Source organism: Coffea arabica, chromosome 11e, assembly GCF_036785885.1.
Source record: "Coffea arabica cultivar ET-39 chromosome 11e, Coffea Arabica ET-39 HiFi, whole genome shotgun sequence".
NCBI classification, from domain to species: Eukaryota; Viridiplantae; Streptophyta; class Magnoliopsida; order Gentianales; family Rubiaceae; genus Coffea; species Coffea arabica.
Genome location: NC_092331.1, coordinates 21,580,352 through 21,602,273, shown reverse-complemented (window position 1 = coordinate 21,602,273; position 21,922 = coordinate 21,580,352). Strand labels below are relative to the sequence as shown.

At 41.2% G+C, this 21,922-nt stretch overlaps 1 pseudogene; it reads right to left on the bottom strand.

Annotated features, from left to right (window-relative positions):
- Positions 1-3,329: 3,329 nt before the first annotated feature.
- LOC113718177 (uncharacterized) overlaps positions 3,330-21,922 on the bottom strand; it is a 42,759-nt pseudogene continuing 24,166 nt past the window's right edge.

The following is a 21,922-nucleotide window of genomic DNA, read 5'->3' as shown; positions in this document are numbered from 1 at the left end:
GGTGGGAAACCAGATACCCCAAGAATTTTCCCGAGGTGACGCCGAAGACGCACTTCTTGGGATTCAGCTTCATCCTCGAGTCTCGCAGGACACCAAAGACTTCCCTCACGTCTGACAGAAAGGATGAAGTGGCGAGGCTTTTAACGAGGATGTCATCCACATAGGCCTCCACATTGCGGCCGATCTGATTCTGGAAGAGTCGGTTGATCAGCCTTTGGTAGGTCGCCCCGGCGTTCTTTAGCCCGAAGGGCATGGTAGTGTAACAATAAGTACCTCGGTCGGTGTAGAACGCCGTTTTCTCTTGGTTCTCCTCACTCATTCCTATTTGATGGTACCCTTTGAAGGCATCTAGGAAGCAGAGGATTTCATACCCCATCGCCGCGTCGACGAGGGCGTCTATTCTCGGCAGAGGATAGCAATCTTTGGGGCAGGCCTTGTTGAGGTCGGTGAAGTCGACACACATTCTCCATCCACCGGTGTCCTTTTTGACCATGACTGGATTGGACAGCCAGGCGGGATATTGGACTTCGTGGATCATCTTGGCCGGCAAGAGCTTGTCGACCTCATCCGATATGGCCTGACTACGTTCGGGGCCGAAGTGCCTTCGTTTCTGTCGCACAGGTCGGGCCTGTGGGTCAACGTTGAGTTGGTGAGTCATGAGCTCGGGTGGCACTCCGACCACTTCATCCGCGGACCACGCGAAGACGTCTCGGTGGTCTTTGATCAGGGAGATCATTTCTTCTTTCAGGGGTGAGGGTAGTCCAGCCCCTACTTGGACCACTTGGTCAGGTTTCGCTTCATCCACTACCACCAGTTCCACCTCATCCCCGGGCTCCAGCCTGTTGGGCTCTTCTGCCTTCTGAGGGTCGATGCAGTCTATGGAGAGGACCGCTGGCCTCTTTTCTTCTGACCTCGGTGAGGGCCGGGGGGTGACTGCTGCTTGAATGGTGGCGAGGTAGCACTCCCGGGCGGCGCCCACATCGCTGCTTACCTCGGCCACCCCCGCAGATGTTGGGAATTTAAAACTCAGGTGGTAGGTGGAGTATACGGCTCTCAAGGCATTGAGCGTGGGCCGGCCTATCAGCATATTGTAGGGGGAGTCTGCTTTGACCACCGCAAAACTGACAGGCACAGTTCGGCAGCGTGGATGACGCCCGATTGTTACCACCAGGGTCAACATGCCTTCCGGGTGGACGACGTGTCCCCCGAATCCCACGAGGGGAGTCCTGACAGGAGTGAGTTGCTCCCTGGTCAGTTTCAAACTTTCGAAAGTCCGGTAGTACAAGACGTCTACCGAGCTTCCGGGGTCTACGTAGACCTTTTTGACTACGTAGTTGTTGGTGAGGACTTCAATCACAAGAGCTTCATGATTGCTGGAGGCCGCAGGAACGGGGTCAGCGGGACCGTAGGTGATGACCTCGGACAGCCGAGAGCTCGGCTCGGCCACCTCCATCTCGGCCTGGCGGTAGGTCCGCTTCCGGGAGTTCTGGCTGTCTCCTCCCGTTGGTCCTCCCGCGATGGTGTTGATCACCCCGGCGATGTTGGGGCCGTAGCCCGGTGAGCCATCGCGTGGGGGCTGCTTGTCCTCCCTACGGTCTTCGGGACCTCGGCAATGCATGTTCGTGTCCCGTCGGTCGTCTCGGCGGGGGCCTCGGTTCTCCCGGTGGGAGACGCTTCGGTTGAAGCCTCCATCCTTGCGGACGAATTGCTTCAGGTATCCCTGCCGGATCAAATTTTCGATTTCCCGCTTCAGGTCATTGCAGTCTTCAGTCTCGTGCCCTACATCACGGTGGTAGGCACAGTAGAGGTTCGAGTTCCTCTTATCTCTCCTCCCCGGAATTTCGGGAGGGTTGCGGCCGAGGTGATTCTGCCTCATCACAGCCAGGACGTGGGTCCGGCTCGAATTGAGGGGCGTCAGCTCGGCGTCCGAGGTGGACGATCTGCCTTTCACGATCCGGTCGAAGACACTTCGGCGGTCTCGGGGTTGGTTTGAAGTGCCACTTGGGCCTGGTTCACCTCGGCCAGTGTCTTTCCTCCTCCGGAGATCTTGCCCCGTACGAGATGCTTGGGCTTCTCGCTTCATGCGATTTACATCTTCACTTCGGATTCCCTGGTCCACTCTTTCCCAGAGCTCCCGGAGTGTACGGGGGTACTGCCGATGGATTTCGGTGTTAAAGATCCCTGCTACTAACCCGTTGGTGAAGGCAGCAATAGTTACCTGCTCGTTCTGGTCAGGTATCTGTACATTCTTCTCGTTGAACCTTTGGGCGTACGAGCGAAGTGACTCGCCCTGACCCTGTTGCAGGTTCAAGAGGTAAGCTGAAGTCTTTGTTATTGGTCGAGACGACACAAAGCGGTGGATGAACCGGTCTATCAGGTCATCCAGGGAGGAAATGCTCCCCGGTTCTAAACTCCAGAACCACTTCCGGGCGGTCCCGTGCAGGAAGATGGGGAAAGCCCGACAGATCACGGCGTCGGGGACGCAGTAGAGTCGGAATGCGGAGATGAAGGCGCGGAGGTGATCCTCGGGGTCACCTCGGCCGTCATAGGTGTGCAAATTTGGAAGCTTAAAGTTCGGGGGCACCATTTCCCCGTTGATGTCATCAGTGAAGGGCGGAGCCCTCATGTAATCAGAAGCTAGGCCTCCGGGACGCCGAGGTGGGTCCTCGGCTCGTTTTCCCAGTAGTCCCCGAGAAAACGCTCGGGAGATGGAGGCAATCTTGGAGGTTGCCTTGGATGAGGCTCGCCTGGAGGTGCTCCGAGATAGACGCCCATCTTCGGAGTCCTCGCCTGAGGGTACATCAGGGGACTTCGTCGGTCTCCTCTTGGAAGACTCGGCTTTTTCTTTTCCCTGCCTTTTGAGGTACCTTCCTAGCTCCTCAAAAATGTTAGGGTTGTCGGATACAAACTCGGCCATCTTGGCAATGGCGTCCTCATTGTTGGGCTGGGTCCTTTGGGACCCTGGCTCTTCAGATATGCGGTCTTGCTGGGCACCCGAGGTCTGCCCAGCCCCAGTTGAGGGAACTCTTCCGCTTCTGGAGCGCGTGGATCTCATTTTAATAGCTATCTCGTTCCCACAGACGGCGCCAATTGAAGAGGTGATTTTTGGTGGATAGATGGACCGACCTAAATCAGACCTCTCTGAGATGAAGTGAGGGGTATCCTCGTGTCCGAAGTGGATGGCGGGGCTTCTCCCCTGGTATCACTCCGACGATTAAGTTAGTATGAGAACGAGAAAGATAATAGTATATGAGAATGAACAGTGTATCTTACTTGTTGGGAGTGTGTGGGGTATTTATAGAGTGAGAGTGGAGGGCAGGACGGAGGTCTTATGCCGGTGGGACCCATGTCCTGCCATTACGGCTCTGCTCCCTGTCAGATGGCCTGACTCTGACACTGTAGCCGCCTGGATAGGGTGACGGGGAGTCCTTTGCAGTAGCCATTAAGTGCAACAGTGCTTTTCAGATAAAGCACACTGGTCCCGGGTGATGTCAGGTGTCCTGACATCATTAGCGTGCAGCTGAGGTGAAGGTGCCGAGGTCACCTACCCGGTAGACTAGGGATCCGACCTGGCTTAGCCTCCATCAAAATCTCCCCTTTAGCCAGTGCAACTTCCACCAAACTTGCGAACTCTGCCAAATGAGAAGCAGCCAAGTTCAGTATCACCCTAACATTCGGCGTGCAAGTTCTTGCAAGTTCCAAAATCTCTCCTTTTTCACTTATTCCCAATTACAGCAACCCAAAATCCACATTCCTGGGCATTCGAATAAGCGATAATCCTACCCCAATTATATTGTTCCTATTTCTAGGACTCTGATAAGCATTCCCAACACTCTCCAAAGCTAATGCTATCGTATTTCTAGTTGTGGTCTTTCCTAAACTCCTAGTTAAGTCAATCAAGAAATTCCCTGAAAATTTCTTCCTTCTTGCATAAAGACCCAAACTTTTCACTGAATTCACATTATATTTTGTCAACCTGAACAAAACCCATGTCCCGATTTTTGCAAATTCTTTTTCCATTGACTCCAATGCAGCCATAGTGTCACAAAGTAAAAAATATGCAGGAAGAAACAAGCTGAAGCGTGAATCAAGCAAGGAAGGCATGAAAGGAAAGGAAGTAGGCGAGGTAAAAGGTGTGGGAGCAGGAGCACGCCTTCACTAGAAATCTGCACAACAAATGTGAAGGAGGCCCTTGTCATTTTCTGGGGAAATGGCCGTGTGGCCTTATGTCATTAGTGCTTGCAACTGATAGTTAGCTAGTTGTAGCTATTATATAGTGAGATTTACTTTGTAATAGGACAATAGAAGAATATTTTATAATCAGTAGGATTTGGTAGGATTATTCCCAACTCTTTCCCCTTCCCCAAATTTCCTTTATTCTTGTTTACCTTCTTCCTATCTCTATGTCTCTGAGTCTGTATTATCATCTTATCAATATAATCAATATTGAGCTTGGTTCTAGTTCATCAATTCACTAATTCACTATTTCATCAATTTGCTATTGATTCTTTTGCTATCTTAGTTTTTTAGTTTTGATTCATATTTCCTTAGCGCAGCCTGATATCATCACAGTGGTATCAGAGTTCAGTTATGAGCCATTGGGATGACTAAAACACAGGATGAAATACTGAGAAAGGATCTAACTAAGTTGGGGAGTGCAGTACAAACTTTCGCCAATAGAAATGAGGGATTACAGTAGGCTATGAAGACAATGGAACACAGACAAGAGAGTACTGAGAAGGCTATTAAGAACTTGGATCAGAAGTATGAAGGTATGATAAATATGATGGCACAGATTATGGCTAAGCTGAGTGATAAGGGAAAAGAGCTAGAAGGTTGCAGTTCTAGGAATGATCAGAAAATGGATTTGGTTAAAGGGAAACCTGAAAAGTTAGAAGGAAAGGAGGGAGCCAAACTCCCTAAGATTGATTTTCCTATGTTTGATGGGGATAAGCCTAGAGAATGGGTTAGGAGAGCAAACAAATACTTTCAGATCCATGGAGTAGAGGAGGAACTGAAATCAGATATTGCTCAACTATATTTTAAAGAAAAGTCAGACATTTGGTTCCATGGGATGTATTATGAGAGAGTGGTAGTTCCATGAGATGAACTTACAGTTGCCGTATGTGAGAGATTTGGAGAAGGAAATCTAGAGGAAGCTATAGAGGAATTTAACAAATTGCTTCAGACTAGGAGTGTAGCTGAATAGTTGGAGAGATTTCAGCTGCTGAAATCTATGGTAATGACATCCCTCCCTGGACAACCTGATTCTTATTACAAATCCTGTTTTCTTAGTGGTTTGAAAAGTGAAATTGTGAATATGGTTAGGATGACAAAACTCCTTTCCTTAGCAGATACTATTGAAGCTACTAAACTACAGGAGAAAAACCTAGAAGCCATTAGAAAAACTCAAGGGAAAATTAATACTAAAATATCTCTCCTCACATTCTTCCCTATTTGTTAATAAGCAAAACTCTGTGCCACAGAACTAAAATAAAGTAGCCTAACTCTCAGTACAAGAAACCAGAACTCACTCTCAATAAGAACAATAAGACAGGAACGCACTCAGCTGATGACTTCGATAGGATTATCCCTTCTGAGTTTAGTTACAGGAGAGAAAAGGGATTATGCTATAAGTGTGTGGAGCCCTACACTTTGGGGCATGTTTGCAAACAAGCTCATATGCACTTCATCTTGGTAGATGAACCTGTTGACTTAGTTGACACACATGAGGGCTAGGGGAATGATGCTGAAATATTTTGTGATTGTCTTGAGGGAGAACTAAGTAATGAGAACATAGAATTTTCCATTCACGCATTGGCTGGGGGAACTAAACACAAGACTATTAAAATGAAGGGTAGTCTAGCAGGAAGAGATGTGTTAATACTTATTGACAATGGCAGTACTCACTACTTCATAAATAAAAGGTTAGCAGAGTCCTTACAACTACAGGTCACTGGGGCACCCTTGATTGTTAATGTAGCAAATAGAGAGAAATTAGAATCCAGGCAGTTACAAAAATCTTTGGGGTAGAGGGTACAAGTGTATGATTTCCAACATCAATTTAACACACTAAAATTGGGGAGATGTGATATAGTGCTGGGAGTTGATTGGTTAGCCAAGTATAGCCCTATTGAATTTGATTTCAAACGATTGACCATGAAGTTCCATAAAGCGAAGAAAACAATGGAGTTAAAAAGAGAGGTAGGAGAGCTAAAGTTGAAATTCATAAAGGGAAGTAAATTGGGTAAATTGAAGAAGAAACAGACATGTGGGATCACTACCCAACTGTATGTAGTACAGGAGGATAGGGAAGATTTTGAGATGATACCAGTAGAGATGAAGGAATTATTGGCCCAATTTAAAGAAGTCTTTGCTGAACCACAGGGCATGCCTCCAATCAGAAGCCATAATCATGGCATTCTATTGAAAGAAGAAGCAGCTCTATTCTAGATTAGGCCATAGAGGTGCCCCTATGTGCTGAAAGCTAAAATAGAGAAACTAGTAAATGAAATGTTGCAAATGGGGATCATATGTACAACTTAGCAATAGCTCCTTTGCATCTCCAGTACTACTGGTAAAGAAGAAGGATGGAAGTTGAAGGTTCTGTGTTGATTATAGGCAGCTCAATGACCTCACAGTGAAGGACAAATTCCCCATGCCACTAATAGATGAATTGATTGATGAGCTGCATTGTGACGACCCCACTTCTCTTTAAAGCATACCCTAAGGTATTAGTAGTTCGTCTGCCCAGCTCTCGTCAGGACTCATTAACAAATCTCACTTATCAAACTCACCAGTCCAAACTTACCACAAGGTACACTAAATACAACTGATACATAAGGTTGTCTATCAAAGCAACTCAAAAGTACAAAAGAGAGTTTAAGTTTACAAATGTCATTCAAATAATCTAATACACTAATCTCTTAGTCTAACTAAAACAAAACTAAGTGCTAATCTCTCGAATCACGAACCAACCTTGGTAAGGAAAACAAAAGAAAGGCATGCAATTCAAGAGAGCAAAGAGTTCACATTTTCTTAGGTCAACAAGAAACATAACAAGAGGTATTATATGAGCACATCAATAAAAATCGCTATGTAAACCAATAAGGATACTGAGCACTAGCAAACACTCGATCTATCAATAATTCAAGTAGTTGACATTCCGTCAACTTTCACGTCCATGTAGAATCACCACTTCACACCACTCCATCCACCTTTCATCCCATACCGGGCCCGCACACCACAAATTTCCAAGAATTGGTATTACTCTAGTATACCCAGTATAGTATGGATCCAACATACATCTACTACCCAAGGTTCACTAATCGAGTCGACTAAACCCTTGCCGGCTCGATCTCAAATAACTAGCCATTGGGTTGGGGCCCCCACATATCATTAATATCATATCATAATCACTTATAGCAATAATAGTTCAGTAGGGTCGAGTGTGATAAAGTACATACTCGTCTCCTCATAAACAAGTTCATAGTCATATCATATTTCCCAAGCTCATTGACATATCAAGCATATATATATATATATATATATATATATATATATATATATATTGCTATCATGCACTTAGAACACACACCAAATAGCACTTAAGCGTCCACAGAAGGATCGCTTGCACGTTCAGTTTGAAACCCTGATAGACAAATACAATGTATAAGTGAACCTTTAGTGTTCACCAAATCAATTTACTTAAGTACAAAACTTTGTTTTCATATTGATCAAGACACTTCAATCCATTCAAGTTTTCCATTAGGGCAAAAGCATTTCAAAGGTTTAGACAAGGCATTCCAATCCTCCAATATTTTCTAGAAAGCAAATCGTAGCAAACGTTCACTTTTCGATTACTTACATAAGTAGCTTTTGTCCCAAAATCATCTTACAGACAATGATCAAAGTTTAATAAGGTTTCTTAAACTAAACCAACCAAAACTCTATTAGAAAAAAGATCCAAGGTCAAATCAATTCATAAAGTTATCAACTACTAAACTTTGGAGAAAATCCTACTTTCCTCCTTTTTAACTTCAAATTTTTTTTAATTTTTTGTCCAAAATCATTATACATACCAAGATCAAATTTCAATAGAACCTTTTGAGCTAAAATCCATCCAAAACAATTTTTTTTTAAAAGAGAATTAAAGCTAGAGTTTTAACTCGTAAATTTGGTCACCTTAGGCCACATTTTCACCTTTTTGCAACTCTACTTGTTCCAACAAGATAACCCATATTACCATTTCATTTTCCTACAAAATTTTCAACATTCTTCAACCAACATACATAGAATCAAGTAGCATCAATTTCCTTAAAAAAAAATTCCAGTCCAAGTGTACAAACAAGCCTCAAATTCAAGGAAGGTAAAGATAAAAATTTTACCCATGACAATAGATCATCTAAACAAAAATTTCAGCATATATATATATATATATATATATATATATATGTATATATATATATACTCCAATTTCCACCAAGAATTACCATAAATCAACTCAAATCCTTAAGGGTTTCATCAATCATTAACCCTAGGTTCTCAAGAGACAAGAATCCACCATAAATTATATTCAAATCCTTTAGGGTTTCATCAATCATTAACCCAATACCATAAATCTACCAAGATCTAGACCAAATTTCCTTGAAAAGCAAAAGAATGAAGTAGATTAGCCACTTACATCTTCAAAGCTTCAAACCCTAGCAAGATTAACTCAGGATGATGGCAAGATCAACCCTTAGGAGCCTTCTTCTCTCAAGATCTTCCAAAGTTTCAAGTAGATTGATGAAAGAAAAGCTTGATTCTTCAAGATTTTAAAGAAGATTGGAGTTTTCTCTCTCTCTCTCTCTCTTCCTCTCTCTCAAGTTCAGCCTGCCAAGGAAAGAAATGAAGCCATTTTGGTTGTCTTTTTGAGCTAATATGTTGGCCACAAGATGAGGTTTCAAGTCAACTAGGAATAGTTCCATGAATAGTGTCTTCCACTTAGGTTTCTTACCATTAACCCTTAGCATTCCTAACCTTTTTTTAACTCGCAAAATCTTTCTTAACTTCACTAATATCTCAACTTACATTCTTCTAGGGTTTTGGCCAAATTCACCCATAAGTCACAAAATCAACAATTTTCAAGAAATTAATCGCTTGAAGGTTAAAGTAAGCAAGCAAGAGAAACTCACATATCAATTAACAAGTAAATCACTAAATGAATGCAAAAAATGTTATAAAATATAATTTAAATAGAAATGCAAATAGTTGGGAGGTGAGAAAATAATTTTTTTTCTAGGTCATCACATGCATGGTTCTAGATTCTTCACCAAGATTGATTTAAGGACTGGTTACCATCAAATTAGTGTTAAGGTGGAAGATAGGCACAAGATAACATTTAGAACTCACCAAGGGCTGTATGAATTTAAGGTTATGCCTGTCGCGCCCCACTTTTTGATGTGTGTTGTGTGGAAGTAGTGTGGTGTGTGAGATATGAATGTGAACGTGTGTGAAAGTGAAAATAAAAGGCCGTGGGACTTGAAAATGTGACGATTTGGCCAAACAAAGTTCAAAAAGGGTTTTTTAATAGAAAATGGAGTCGCCACTTGGTATGGAGTTAGGGTGTACCAAGTCACCCAAAAATGATTTTTGTTTTTGAATGAAAAAAGTAAATAAACCCTTTTAGAGAACTTTTGGGTCTACGTAACCAAAAAGAGGGATCGGGGGTCACATTTGATAAGGGAGAAGGCAAAGGCAAGGCCTAAGGCACTCCCTCACCCTAGCCAAGGCTAGTTGCGTGACTTAACCCAAACTTTTCCTAATTTTTCTACCCAAGGTATGTATCGCGTGTTGGATATGTCTATATGAATGCAAAAACCTAGACCTAGGGGGACATGGGGGAAATTTCTCTTCAAAGGTTGAGTGGTGCCAATCACATTAATTGTGAAGCCCAATAAGGATCCTTTGGAGAGGTCACACATAATCCTAAATGATGTAAAAAGGAGTGGAATGCATGCCATGTGAAAATGTGAGTTTGTGTGAAGTGAGAAAAATGATAAAAATAATAGGACGTAAGTGGAGGTGTGCAAATGTCTTTACAAGGTAAGGTGAGTAAAGAATGATAATGTGAAAATAACATAAAGTGCATGTGTGCGAGTGATATGGTATAAAGTGTGAGTAGTTAAGTGAAAACGTCCAAAAGTAGTGTGAAGTGAGAATGTAGAAAAAGAGATAGAACATAAAGTAAGTGTATGTGATAGTGAATGAATAAAATGCATGAATCCTATAGGAATGCATCAAGACGGGAACGGGGAGTCCTAACTTTGTGACTTTAATCTTCCCTTTGATTAGAAGGGGGAACTAGCGTGCTAAGGCTATTTGAGGAGCCACACTCGCTCGTTTCCCTTGTCGAAAGGGGACTCTTCAAGCAAATGTACCCTATAACTAGCATGAAAATGCAAAAGTCTAAAATGAAGGGGAGAGGGTGGAGGAGCATGCCAAATGATAAAAACTAAGAAAAATGCATGAAATGTAGTGAGCGTGCAAGTATGCACTAACAAAAAGGGACGGCCTATTGGGTCTAGCGTTGGACTAGCCCTTTCTAAGAATTTCCTACTAGCGTTGGACTAGTGGAAAACGGGACAATGAACCACAACTAGCGTTGGACTAGTGTGGTGACGGGAAAGGGGGCCACAACTAGCATTGGACTAGTGTGGTGACGTCCATTCATCCATCACATTCATTCATGACTATAAAGAGCGAGTAGACATGCGAATCACTTATAAACACGTAGCACATAACACTTAGCATGCTCGACTAGATGCAAGAGCCTAATAAAGCACTTAACACATAACACATAGGCATGCAACCAAGCTAATGGATCTATTACATTTGCTAACTAAAACAAAGGGGAAAGGGAAAATGAACCAAATTGCTCGCCAAGCCCTATCTATTACAAGCCAAGAGGTGTACACATACCCCATAATGAATAACTTAAATAAAAGCAAAAGTAAATAAATGCAAGGAATTAAGGAAAGGCAAGGAAAGCGAAGTAGACATGCATATTCACATAACACGTAGGAGCACGTAGGGTCAAATGAAGTGTAAATAAGGGATAGAGTGTACCTCCCTTGAATCGATGTCCTAATGTGGCGAAACTACTAATTTACCCTCCAAAATAAAAAGAAATGGTCAAGGTACCAATTTATTTGGGAAAATAGGCAAACACAAGCTCACTTGGTCATAAAGCCCCCAAAGTCATGAATTAAGTGCAATTGAAACAAAGCATAGTAATTAATTAAAACAAACAAGCAATGAAGTTGTAGAATTAAAACTGCCAAGGACCAAATTGAGGAAATTTTTCAATTGGTTAGGTCATAGTGAAACAAAAGGGAACTTGGGGGCCAAGGTGTAAATTTTGAAAAACATTCCATGCATGCAACGTGAACTAAAACTTTCATTACTTCTGCAATTCATGTATGAAGCTTGCTGCAATCCTATCTTCTGTTATAGCAACAACAATAGCAACCAAAACAAAACACTTGATCTTGCATAAATGAAGTCTTTTTCATGTAACTCTAATGCTTAGCCATCATTATAACTAGATAACATAGGCTTTGGAGCCCAACATAAGATCATGCAGCTGGATGAGTCTACTCTATCCTACAACAAAATCTGGAAATTATCTAACAAAGACAAACAGCCATAAGCCACGGCAAACTTTAAACAACTATCTCAACCAAGATCCCTCCCCAAGTTCCCATCAACTTCATCATACAATGCAAAAGCCAAAACGAAGATGATTTCTATGCAAATTTGGTACAACAACTGAAAACCAATCCAGCAACAAAAAGACTTTCAGCAACAACGAATGAAGCTTGCTGCAACTTTCTTTTCCAGCCACGGCTTATCATGCAAACCAGACTTTTGATTCAACTACATGGCTTTGGTTGGATATTTTCCAACCCAACATCACAATCCTAAACCACGTAACAAGCTACATAATGATCACAATCCAGATGACCAGAAAACATGGAAATATATCATGCCAAACTTCTAAAATTCATGCAGAAATGATCTCGGCAGCCTGCTTGTTTGCTTCTCAGCAAAGTGTTCAATCATGATTCAAACATGCAAATATGCAGACTCAACCCCCAACCTTCCATTGCTTCCCTCAAACATGACACTGAAGTGCAAAACTCAACTAGTAATCAAGGGAAAGGAAACGCGGCAGAGAAAAGAAAGAAAAAATGCAGCAGCCTTTGCTTGCTGCGTTTTTGAAAGGAGGAACTTTTAAATAACTTAGTGACTTCAGCAATTTCATACCATGAGTTTCCAACAAACTTTCAGATTCAAAACATACCAGAAATGATCTACACTCATGCTAAAATCTGACCCAAACAAATCAGAACCAAGTCGCAAACATCAAAACATTTCTGCGTTTTCTAGACCGCAATATTGCTGCAACTCCAAGAAACTTTCGGCCAACCAGATTCATGCATTTTCTAGCTAAGTGTTTGATCAGTAGTCCAAACATGCAAATTAGCATGCCACTCAAGTGTAAGGATCGATAAACAGCCATGGCAAAAGGAAGAAAACAGCACAGAAAACACGACATCTTTTGTCTTGCAGCAGATTCCAGCTTGTGCAGATTAAATGCCGAAACATTGTTATCATCATGCAAACATTTCACATTCGTTCCCAACCAGCAAAACATGCATCTTATACCTATTACTACAAGAAAACAGCATAAAGGAAAAGATATACGAACCCACAGAACAAAAAGCAATCAACGAAACAAAGGGTCAAAAGTTCAACTTGCTGGAATTTGCGTGCTATTTTCTGATTTTTGCTCTCATTCCTCACATGAACACCAACCACAGAACCAACCTATGCCATGACCTGATAGGGAAATAAACCTCTAGCCCCAAACCAGTCTAAACTTGCGAGATCCTTTACACCCTTATCCAAATTCAAAAGCACAACAGACCCATAGCAACGGATGTAACGTAGAAACTCATACATTTTTCTTGTTTGATATAAACCAAGGTAACCGAAGAGCAAACAGATTAGAAGATGTTACCTTTGGCCTTTTGAAGAGCAAATCGAGGCCTGAAAAGGTCGAAAGAAAGGATCTTTGCTCGGTTGAAAGCCTCCTACCGGACGGATTCCTTTCTTTACCTCAGCTTCTCCTGCTACTCAATCTTCTGCGAAGTTCACCTTCTCCAATCCGTCGCTTTCCTCTCCGTCGCTCTCAGACCTCTCCTTCTAGTTTCCTCACTCTTGCTCTCTTTTCTAGCTTTTCTGGCTCTCTGCCGCCTCCCCTCTCTAGCCTTGCTCTCTCTGTTTCGTTTTTGCTTTGAAACCCTCTTCTCTCTCTACTCCGTTTCCCTATTGCTGCGCAGAACCCTCGCTGCTAATCCTTTCTCCCTCTGCTGTCTTTTCTCACCGCCGCCCACTTCTTTTCTTTTCCCCTTGCTGTTTTTCTATCTATAGCCGTTCACTGCCCAAAACCCCCTCTCTTGCGGCTACTGTTTTCTTCTTGCCTTTTATATCCACTCACCAACCTTCTAAACCCTCACCCGAATGGTGAGGATGAAGGGCTTACCCTTGCCTTCACATCCAGCCTTCCAAAGGGCATCCGTGGCTGTCCTTTGCACGCTGCAAAAAATTGCAGCGTGCATGCCGCGACATTTTTTTTTTTTTTTTAATTTTCAAATGAACTAAACGATTAACAAAATAAATTAAGTAAAAAATTGACTAAAATAGAGAAATAAAACAAAAATGCTAATTTTAGTAATAATTCTCTTTTTTCCTTTCCTTTCTTTTTCTTTTCTCTTTTTCTTTTCCAATCAAATTAGTAGATAAAATAAATGCTTGTACACTAATAAAAAATACAATAAGAAACACGAGACAGGAATCAACCAAAATAAATCTAAAATTGAACAAATAAATCCAAAATTAAACTAATAAAAAAAATAAAATTCGAAACCAAAAATTTGGTGTCTACAATGCCATTTGGCTTGACCAATGCCCTAACTACCTTCAAAGCCTTATGAACCATATTTTCAAGGAGTAGTTGAGGAAATATGTTCTGGCGTTCTTTGATGACATATTGGTATATAGCCCTACCTTGGAGAGCCACCTTAAGCATGTTGCAGAGTTACAAAGCATTCTGAAGGAGCACTAATTGTATGCCAAAAGAAGCAAGTGTTCATTTGCTCAGCCACGGTAGAATACTTAGGCCATATAATTTTTGCACAAGGGGTGATGGAAGGCCCTAAGAAGGTGGAAAGTATGGTGAATTGGCCAAAGCCAACTGCTGTGAAAGAATTGAAGGGATTTCTTGGCTTGACTGGACACTATAGGAAGTTTGTGAAGGGGTCTGGGACTATTGCAAGGCCCCTAACCATGCTGTTAAAGAAGGATGGATTTCATTGGAGTGCAGAGGCTAATGAGGCTTTTCAGAAACTGAAATTGGTAATGTGCAGCACTCCTGTGCTAGCCTAGCCTGACTTCGCTAAACCTTTTGTAGTTGAAATTGATGCCTTCTATGGAGGTGTGGGAGTAGCACTTATGCAAGACAATAGGCCTATAGCTTTCCTAAGTTAAAGCTTAGGACCAAAAAACTTGGGGCTGTCCATTTATGAGAAAGAACTACTGGTTTTGGTGATTGCTGTAACTGTGACAGCTCCACCTCCCCCTAGGGCGAACTCAAGGGTTTGGTGGACCGTTTGCCCAACTCTCGGCAGGACTCATGCACTCACTCGAATCAAATCACGATTTTCAGGCCAAACAATTTTTTAAAACCAAGAAAGTACTTGAATAACAACAGCCACAATCCTTAGGCAATAACGTTAACTATTACAACCATAATATTTCAAATACGAATGTAATCTACACTTCCAAATGTTCAAAAGTCGCTCAAGGAATCACACTAACTCTAGACAAAAGTTGGCTAGTCTAGCGTCTCCAATTCTTCACTTCAAATTTTTGTTAAGGAATAACAACTTAAAGGGATGAGCGGACGCTTAGTGAGGCCAAGATATCAAGTAAGAAAGTAGAACAAGTACCATAATTCAACTCAAGTAGCACATATACAGAATAGCAACAATGGTTTCACGTAAAGCCACAAACAGACTAAAACACATTCATTAAGAGGATACAGGAGCTCTCAAGAGCTAATCCACAAGTTTGCCATTTCACGATCTTGGATGTCATTTCTTTTGTTAACACTCTGTCAACCACACAAATAACAAGTCCATAGAATTCACTTGATACGAATCCCTATCCACCGTTTCACCCCCTACTGGGCCCGAACGCCAAATAGAAATAGTAGTGGTAATACTCGAGTATACCCAAACAAGAACAAGTATGGTCGATGAGATAACACTTTAATCGACTTAATCAATATAAAAGTACTGAGATGGGATGAGATGCATCTCCTGTGAGGACCCGAATTTTTATTTTACTTACTTTTATTTATTTTATTAGCTTATTTAATTATTTATTTATTCGTTTACTCCAATTAATTTATTTCATTCATTTTAATTACAATTATATTGTACATTATGTGAGAACCCGTATTTGCCCTAATATTTTCCTAGGGTTTTTCCCCCCTTAAATTTCATGTTTTCTGCATTTTCTGGCCTAGGAATATTTTCTTGGTGGATTTTATGAGCAATTATGGTTTTTAGATGCTTTTTCTAGTATTGGAGAATTTTTGGAAAATTAAGAATATATAATGGACGTGGGACCCACTAGTGCGAAAAGTTCGGAAAAATTCGGCCAATAAGGTTAAGTTTCGGATACTGTGTAAAATTTATCGGGTGTTAAGAGATAAGTAGGGTGTGTGAAATGATTGATGTGAGAGAGAAAAGAAAGGATAGGAATGCATTTATGAGAGTGACAAGTGTCACTCTACCATTGGGTTTGACTTAAGAAACACTATTCATACTTTTGACTATTTTTTGACTAAGTGTTAAATACTTCAAAAAATCATAAAAATTCACCATCTCTTACCTCTTGTTGGCCGGCCATCCCAAGCTCAAGAAGGAAGAAACTCCATCAACTTTCAAGCTTCCACTTGGTTCAATCTTCCACAAACAAGAGCCTAAACTAGATTCCACTCCATAAAATCCTTTCTTCTAGTGCTACTAAGTGTCTTAGTGAAGTTTATTTGAAGGTTTAAGGTGGCCAACATCTCTACATCTCTTGTCTCTTAGGTAAGTGATGTTTGCCTACTCCCTTACACTTAATGATGCTTAAATTGTGCCTATTGGAAGTGATAGTGAAGTATTTGGTGATTTATTTCTGTATTTGACTTGATTTGGTGAAGTTTTCAATTTTATGAGGAATTTTCTGGTTTCATATGATCTTGATGGTGTGGGTGTTTTTGATGGTTGGTAATAAGGGGCTTTGACTCTAGTAGGTGTGAATTGATGATAAATGCAATCAATTTTGGGTTTGGAATGAAATGTGAAAAGTTAGGGTTCATGAACCCCTAATCTGTCCGAAATTTTAGGTCATAGATAGAGGCCGAATTGGACTTTTCTCAAAACATGAAAGTTGTAGGTATTGATGAGTATGAAGTGCCTGCAAAATTTCAGGGCATTTGGAGTAGTATAGAGTGAGTTATGCCGTTTTTACTGTTGCTGTTCTGGGTGATCAGAATGTGCGAACTGCGATTGTAATTGCCTTTTTTGACTGGAATTGGTTTGGATTTTGTTGTTGGTGTATTCTGATGAAATGTAGCTTGATGTCTTAGCTTTCATATGCCTTTGGAATCAATGCATTTGGACCTGTGTAGGCTGAGATAGACTGATTACAGTTTTGTGGGATTTGGGAACCTGCAATTACGGTTCTGGGTTAGTTTTCTGCATTTTTGACCTAGTTGTGCTAGGATTTGGACTGAGTGGCCTTCTACATTGTTGTAGCCCTGTCTTTTAGCTTCGCGATGGTGGGTCTTACACCCTCATCCGATGAGCGTAGCGCATTTTGTGCCATTACCGCATTTGGAAGCCAAAAACTGTTTTTTTTGTAAGGTCACATTAGTGCATTGCTGAAATTTCTGGTTTGCTATGATGCTTGATTATGCATATGAAACCCTATTGGGTTATAATTGGCTTGGCTTTGTGACTCGTTATCGAGTCTTATGGTATGTGTTTACATATTCTAGGGCGTGACGTTAGTGCACGACGTACTAGGGACGACGGTGCATGAAACCTCACTTGCTTAAGTGGTGAGTACACTACTCACTTGGATTTATAATGTGGCTTTGCTATATGTGATTGTGATGCCTTGAAGGCTTGTTTGGCTATTGGAAATGATTAGGGTGAGGGTGTACTTGACCGCCCTCATTCCTTTTATTCTTGTGACCGATTGTTTACCGTTTCACTGTATTACTGTACTGCTATATGAATTCTTGGATTTCATTCATGGAAATTGTTTGGGTGTTGGTTGGACGAGTATCCAACGGCCCTACTGTACTGAGCTCGACCCCGTTGGCATTCAATTGAACCGAGCCAGCGAGGGCTTGGTCGTGCAAATTGACTAGCCACGGGGACTGAAATGGGAATCTTGTGGTAATGAGACCCTTGGTTCCGGTGTACTCGAGTATCACCTAAAGCTACTGTTTGGAGTGCGGGCCCGGTTGGGGTATGTTGGGTGGAAGGAATGGAAGTGAAGAGAGGTCTACGGTTTGGTACTTTTAACATTGACGGAGGGTCAATGAGTTTGGATCAAGAATGTAAGCGTGGAAATGGGCTCCTGAGAGCCGACCGTATCCTTTTACCGATTTGTTTTGCTTCTTATTTGAATATTTGCAATGAATGATTATGCTTAAGTGATCTTGGTTGATTGTGTGATAGTTGCTCACTGAGCTTTAGCTCACACCATTCCATTTGTTTTCCTTACAGGAAAATAATCACTTTTGGAAGCTCATACTTGTTGGTTGCCAAATTGAGCCATGTATATGTCTATTTTGATAGCTCTTTGTATGAAACCCTAATGTATGTTGGGTTCATCTTTTGGATTGGCAAACCGAACCTTGTATGCCTATGATGAATAGTTTTTGACATGCCGATGTGGTTGTAAATGTTGAATGGCTATGTATTAAGGTTTGGTGGGATCTCGGATTCCACTATTCCAGGCATGAGTCATCGTTTTCATTTTTCTTATGATTTTGTTATTTTGGTTCTTGTGGCTTGTTCGAGCGCGCTTTTATTTTCCCGAAACGTTCTAGATCGCGTGTAACTGCCCGTAGTCCTGGCGAGAGCTGGGCAGGCAGTCCGCTAACCCCTTTGGTTCGCCTTAGGGGAAGGTGGGGCTGTTACACATTACCCCACATTATATTTTAGCACATTTGTTTTTAAAGTTAATTTTTCCGCGGCTCGACTAGTGAGAATTAGTGAAAACACATTTTTTGAGGCAATGTTCGGTCCGAGAGTGCAGTGGTCTTGGAGAATTAAGGATAATCAATAGTAAACTAAGACAAGTTAATTGAGGGATTAGAGATGAGTGAGTTGAATTAAGCTCAATTAGGAGCACTAATGACCCACTATTCATTTGTTGACTTTTTGCACCAAAAGAACCTTTATATCATTTCTTCCTTTCATTCCATCACTTCACCAACAACTCACACAAACCCTTTCTCCCCTCTTCCCTCTTGACCAGCCATCCCTTCCCATTTCTTACCAAAATTTCAGCTTCATCCTCTTCCATTTTTGCTCCAAAAACTCACTCCAATCTTGCTCATCTTCTTGGATCATCACTTAAGCTTGAAAGGAGACTTGGAGGAGGAAGATACTTGGTGGTTTAGAGCTTGTTTATTTGTAGTCTTGTACCCTACACTTGGAAGAAAGGTAACACTCCAAAGCCCTCATCTTTCCTTCCAACTTATGGTTAGTTTAGTTAGTTTTAGACTAAGTTAGGCTTGGGTTGTTGATGGGTTCAATGAACCTTGATTCTAGGTAGATTTCTTGAGGTGGCTTCTTAGGTAGTGACCTTGAGGAATTGCTTGTTTAGTTGCTATTTTGATGAGTTATGGTAACCTGGTTTTGGTTGAGATAGTTGAAAAGAAAAGTTGAAGAGAAAAAGGAGCAAGCTGTCCGAAATTTTGCTGGTCATTTCCTTCATTTTAATTTCAAATTTTGTGGTTATTTTGATGCCAAAATGCTTGTTATATGTTGGTGTTTATGTGTGTAAATTATCTCCCAAAAAGCATTTCATTTGGTTGAGTGAAAGTTGGGTTAAAATGAGGAAGCAAACCTGAAAAATTTCTAATCAGGATACCAGACCAGCGTGTACATATCGGCCCATAACTTCTTGTCCAAGAGTTGAAATCAAGTGCCATTTGTGGCATATGAAACTAGACTCTGAGGGGTTTCCAACGCTATAAAATTCACCTACTAGTTCATTTTCTATGAGCTGTAGTGAACCGGCAAACTTGACTGATTTTCCTCACTGTTTCAATCCGAGAAACAATCATAGCTGCAGTTTGTAGCTCATTTTCACTCATCTTACAAAACGAATTTTAAGACAGTTTCTTCTAGTGAATTTTAGAATTTTGATTCTAGTTTTCAAAACCACAAACCACGTTAAATTTTGATTTGTGAAGCTTTAGTTATGACTTGATTTACAAATTGTGTCAAGTTCTCCAAAGTTGGATTTCCGTGAACCAGGTCCTAAAAATCAGCTTTCATGAAACTATTGTATCTTGGTGTATAAAGGTCCAAATTGAGTTCTATTTGTTGCATTTGAAACTAGAATTGGATTTCTTTCAATGGTATAAATTTCAAGGGCTGATTCTATTTCTATGAATTTTGCTAAATTTCCAAAGTTCACTGCAAATGCAAGACTGTTTTGCTCTGTTCTAACTGGAACAGTTGGTTGGAGCTAAAATTTGACTGGTTTTGGATTCTAATATGTGAAATGTTCTTCTACAGAGTTTTAGTTTATTGAGTCTATTTTCCAACGGTATAAGATTTGCCAATTCTGAACTTATGGAACTCAAGTTACGACTTTTCAAAGAAAGTTGTCAAAACTGAATTTTTTCTTGTGAAGTGATAGAACTCCAAAGTTAATTGGTAACATTTTCTAGGTTACAAGCATTACTTTCTTAGTTATTTGCACCTCGTTTCATGCTTGAGAAATGGATTTCGATCCCTAGTCTTATGCCCTTGGTTTCCATGAATTTGAACCCTAAAAATGGAGCATTTTAGCTAGAGTAATTCTTGAAGAATTTCACTAGTTTTATACTCGAAACTTGGAACTTTTACCTTTAGTAATTACTATGAAAATGAGTGAAGTTTTGATGAATTTTTGACTCCATAAGTTTATAAAATGTGAACGCTCCTTTATATTCTAAAGCTTGGACATAGGAGTAGAAGTTTTGAGATATGAAAACCGTCTTCTCTTTTTCTCGATTTTCATGCCGAAAGTAAGTATGGTACTTTCTTTTGGAACTAAGAGTTCTTGCCAAGACTTGACTCGAAAACGACTTTTGAGTTTCCTTTGAGTATTATTTCAATGATTTAGTGAGAAAGGCTCCTTTAACTTGACTTGAACTTGTGACCTTGAGAGTGGGTAGCAAGAAGATGTTTTTCTTATTAGCCTTGGTCGAGTACCTAGGTAATCATGATTGTGCATGTCTCAGGTGGTCACATGGATGCCGAGGAGCTTGTTTGACCTCTTGTTTTGCTCTTGTTTTGCCCTTGACTTTTGATGAGTGTCAAGTGCATATTCAATGTTACTATGATTGAAATGACATTTATACAAGTGTTATACGACACGTGAACTTGCCGAGACGAGGGTGTACTTTACTGCCCTCGTCCTCTCTCTCTCTCTCTTGATTAAATGATACTTGTTAAGAGAATGTGTATGACTTGCACTTGTACTCGAACATATTTTAACTCGTGAACACTGAGCGGCAGTATGTACCACACTCTATTCGGGTGGGAGGTGCCTCTCATACCGACTCAATGCTATGATCGATTCTCTGAGCGGCAGTATGTACCACACCCTATTCGGGTGGGAGGTGCCTCTCATACCGACTCGGAACTATGGGCAATTCAAAGTCGATTGGAGCGTTGTCTCATTGACCAATTATACTTGTGGGGACGCCCCAACCCATTGGCTAACCTCATAACTCGAGCCGGTAAGGGTTTGGTCGAGAAACTTGGTAAACATTGGGAAATATTATAGCTTGATCTTTTGAGATCTCGCTTGGCATACTCGAATAGTATCGCCACTACATGAATGTTTGGTTCCGGATCCGAATGGGTGTTATGTTGGATGGAGGAAGTAAGTAGAGCGCTACGGTTATGTTACTACTTGAGTTGACGGAGAGTCAACCTCAAACGGCTTGAATCCGTTGAGACGTGAAAATAGCTCCTGAGAGCTCCTGTATCTTTCCATGTGTGTTTATTTCCTACTTGTGCACTTAAATGAAAGTTCATGTTTAAAGTTGCTTTCAAGTGTGTTATTTGATTGGTTGGTGCTTGCTTGCTTAATTTTTCTTGGCCTCATTGAGCATTGGCTCATCTCTTTAAGTTTGTTTTCCTTAACAGGACTTGAAGGTGAAAGTTGGTGATTCTAGACTAGCGACTTTTGATTGAAGCTAGTATACCTTTTGTATGTTATTGGAAACCATTAAAGTGTAAATTTTGGTATACTTGGGAGTTTTTGGACATGTATATCCGAAGTATCTTTAATTAAGTCGATGATTGACTTGTGATTTTTTATTAAACTTGAATGAGTGCGTGAGTCCTGACAAGAGTTGGGCAGGCGTTCCGCTGATACCCTAGGGAGAGGTGGGGGCGTCACACCTCCCACTTGGATTGAGTGTGGTACATGCTACTGCTCAACACTAGGGTTGACGAGATAATTCTCCAATTGACTTAATCAGGATAAAAGTACTGAGACGGGATGAGAAGCACCT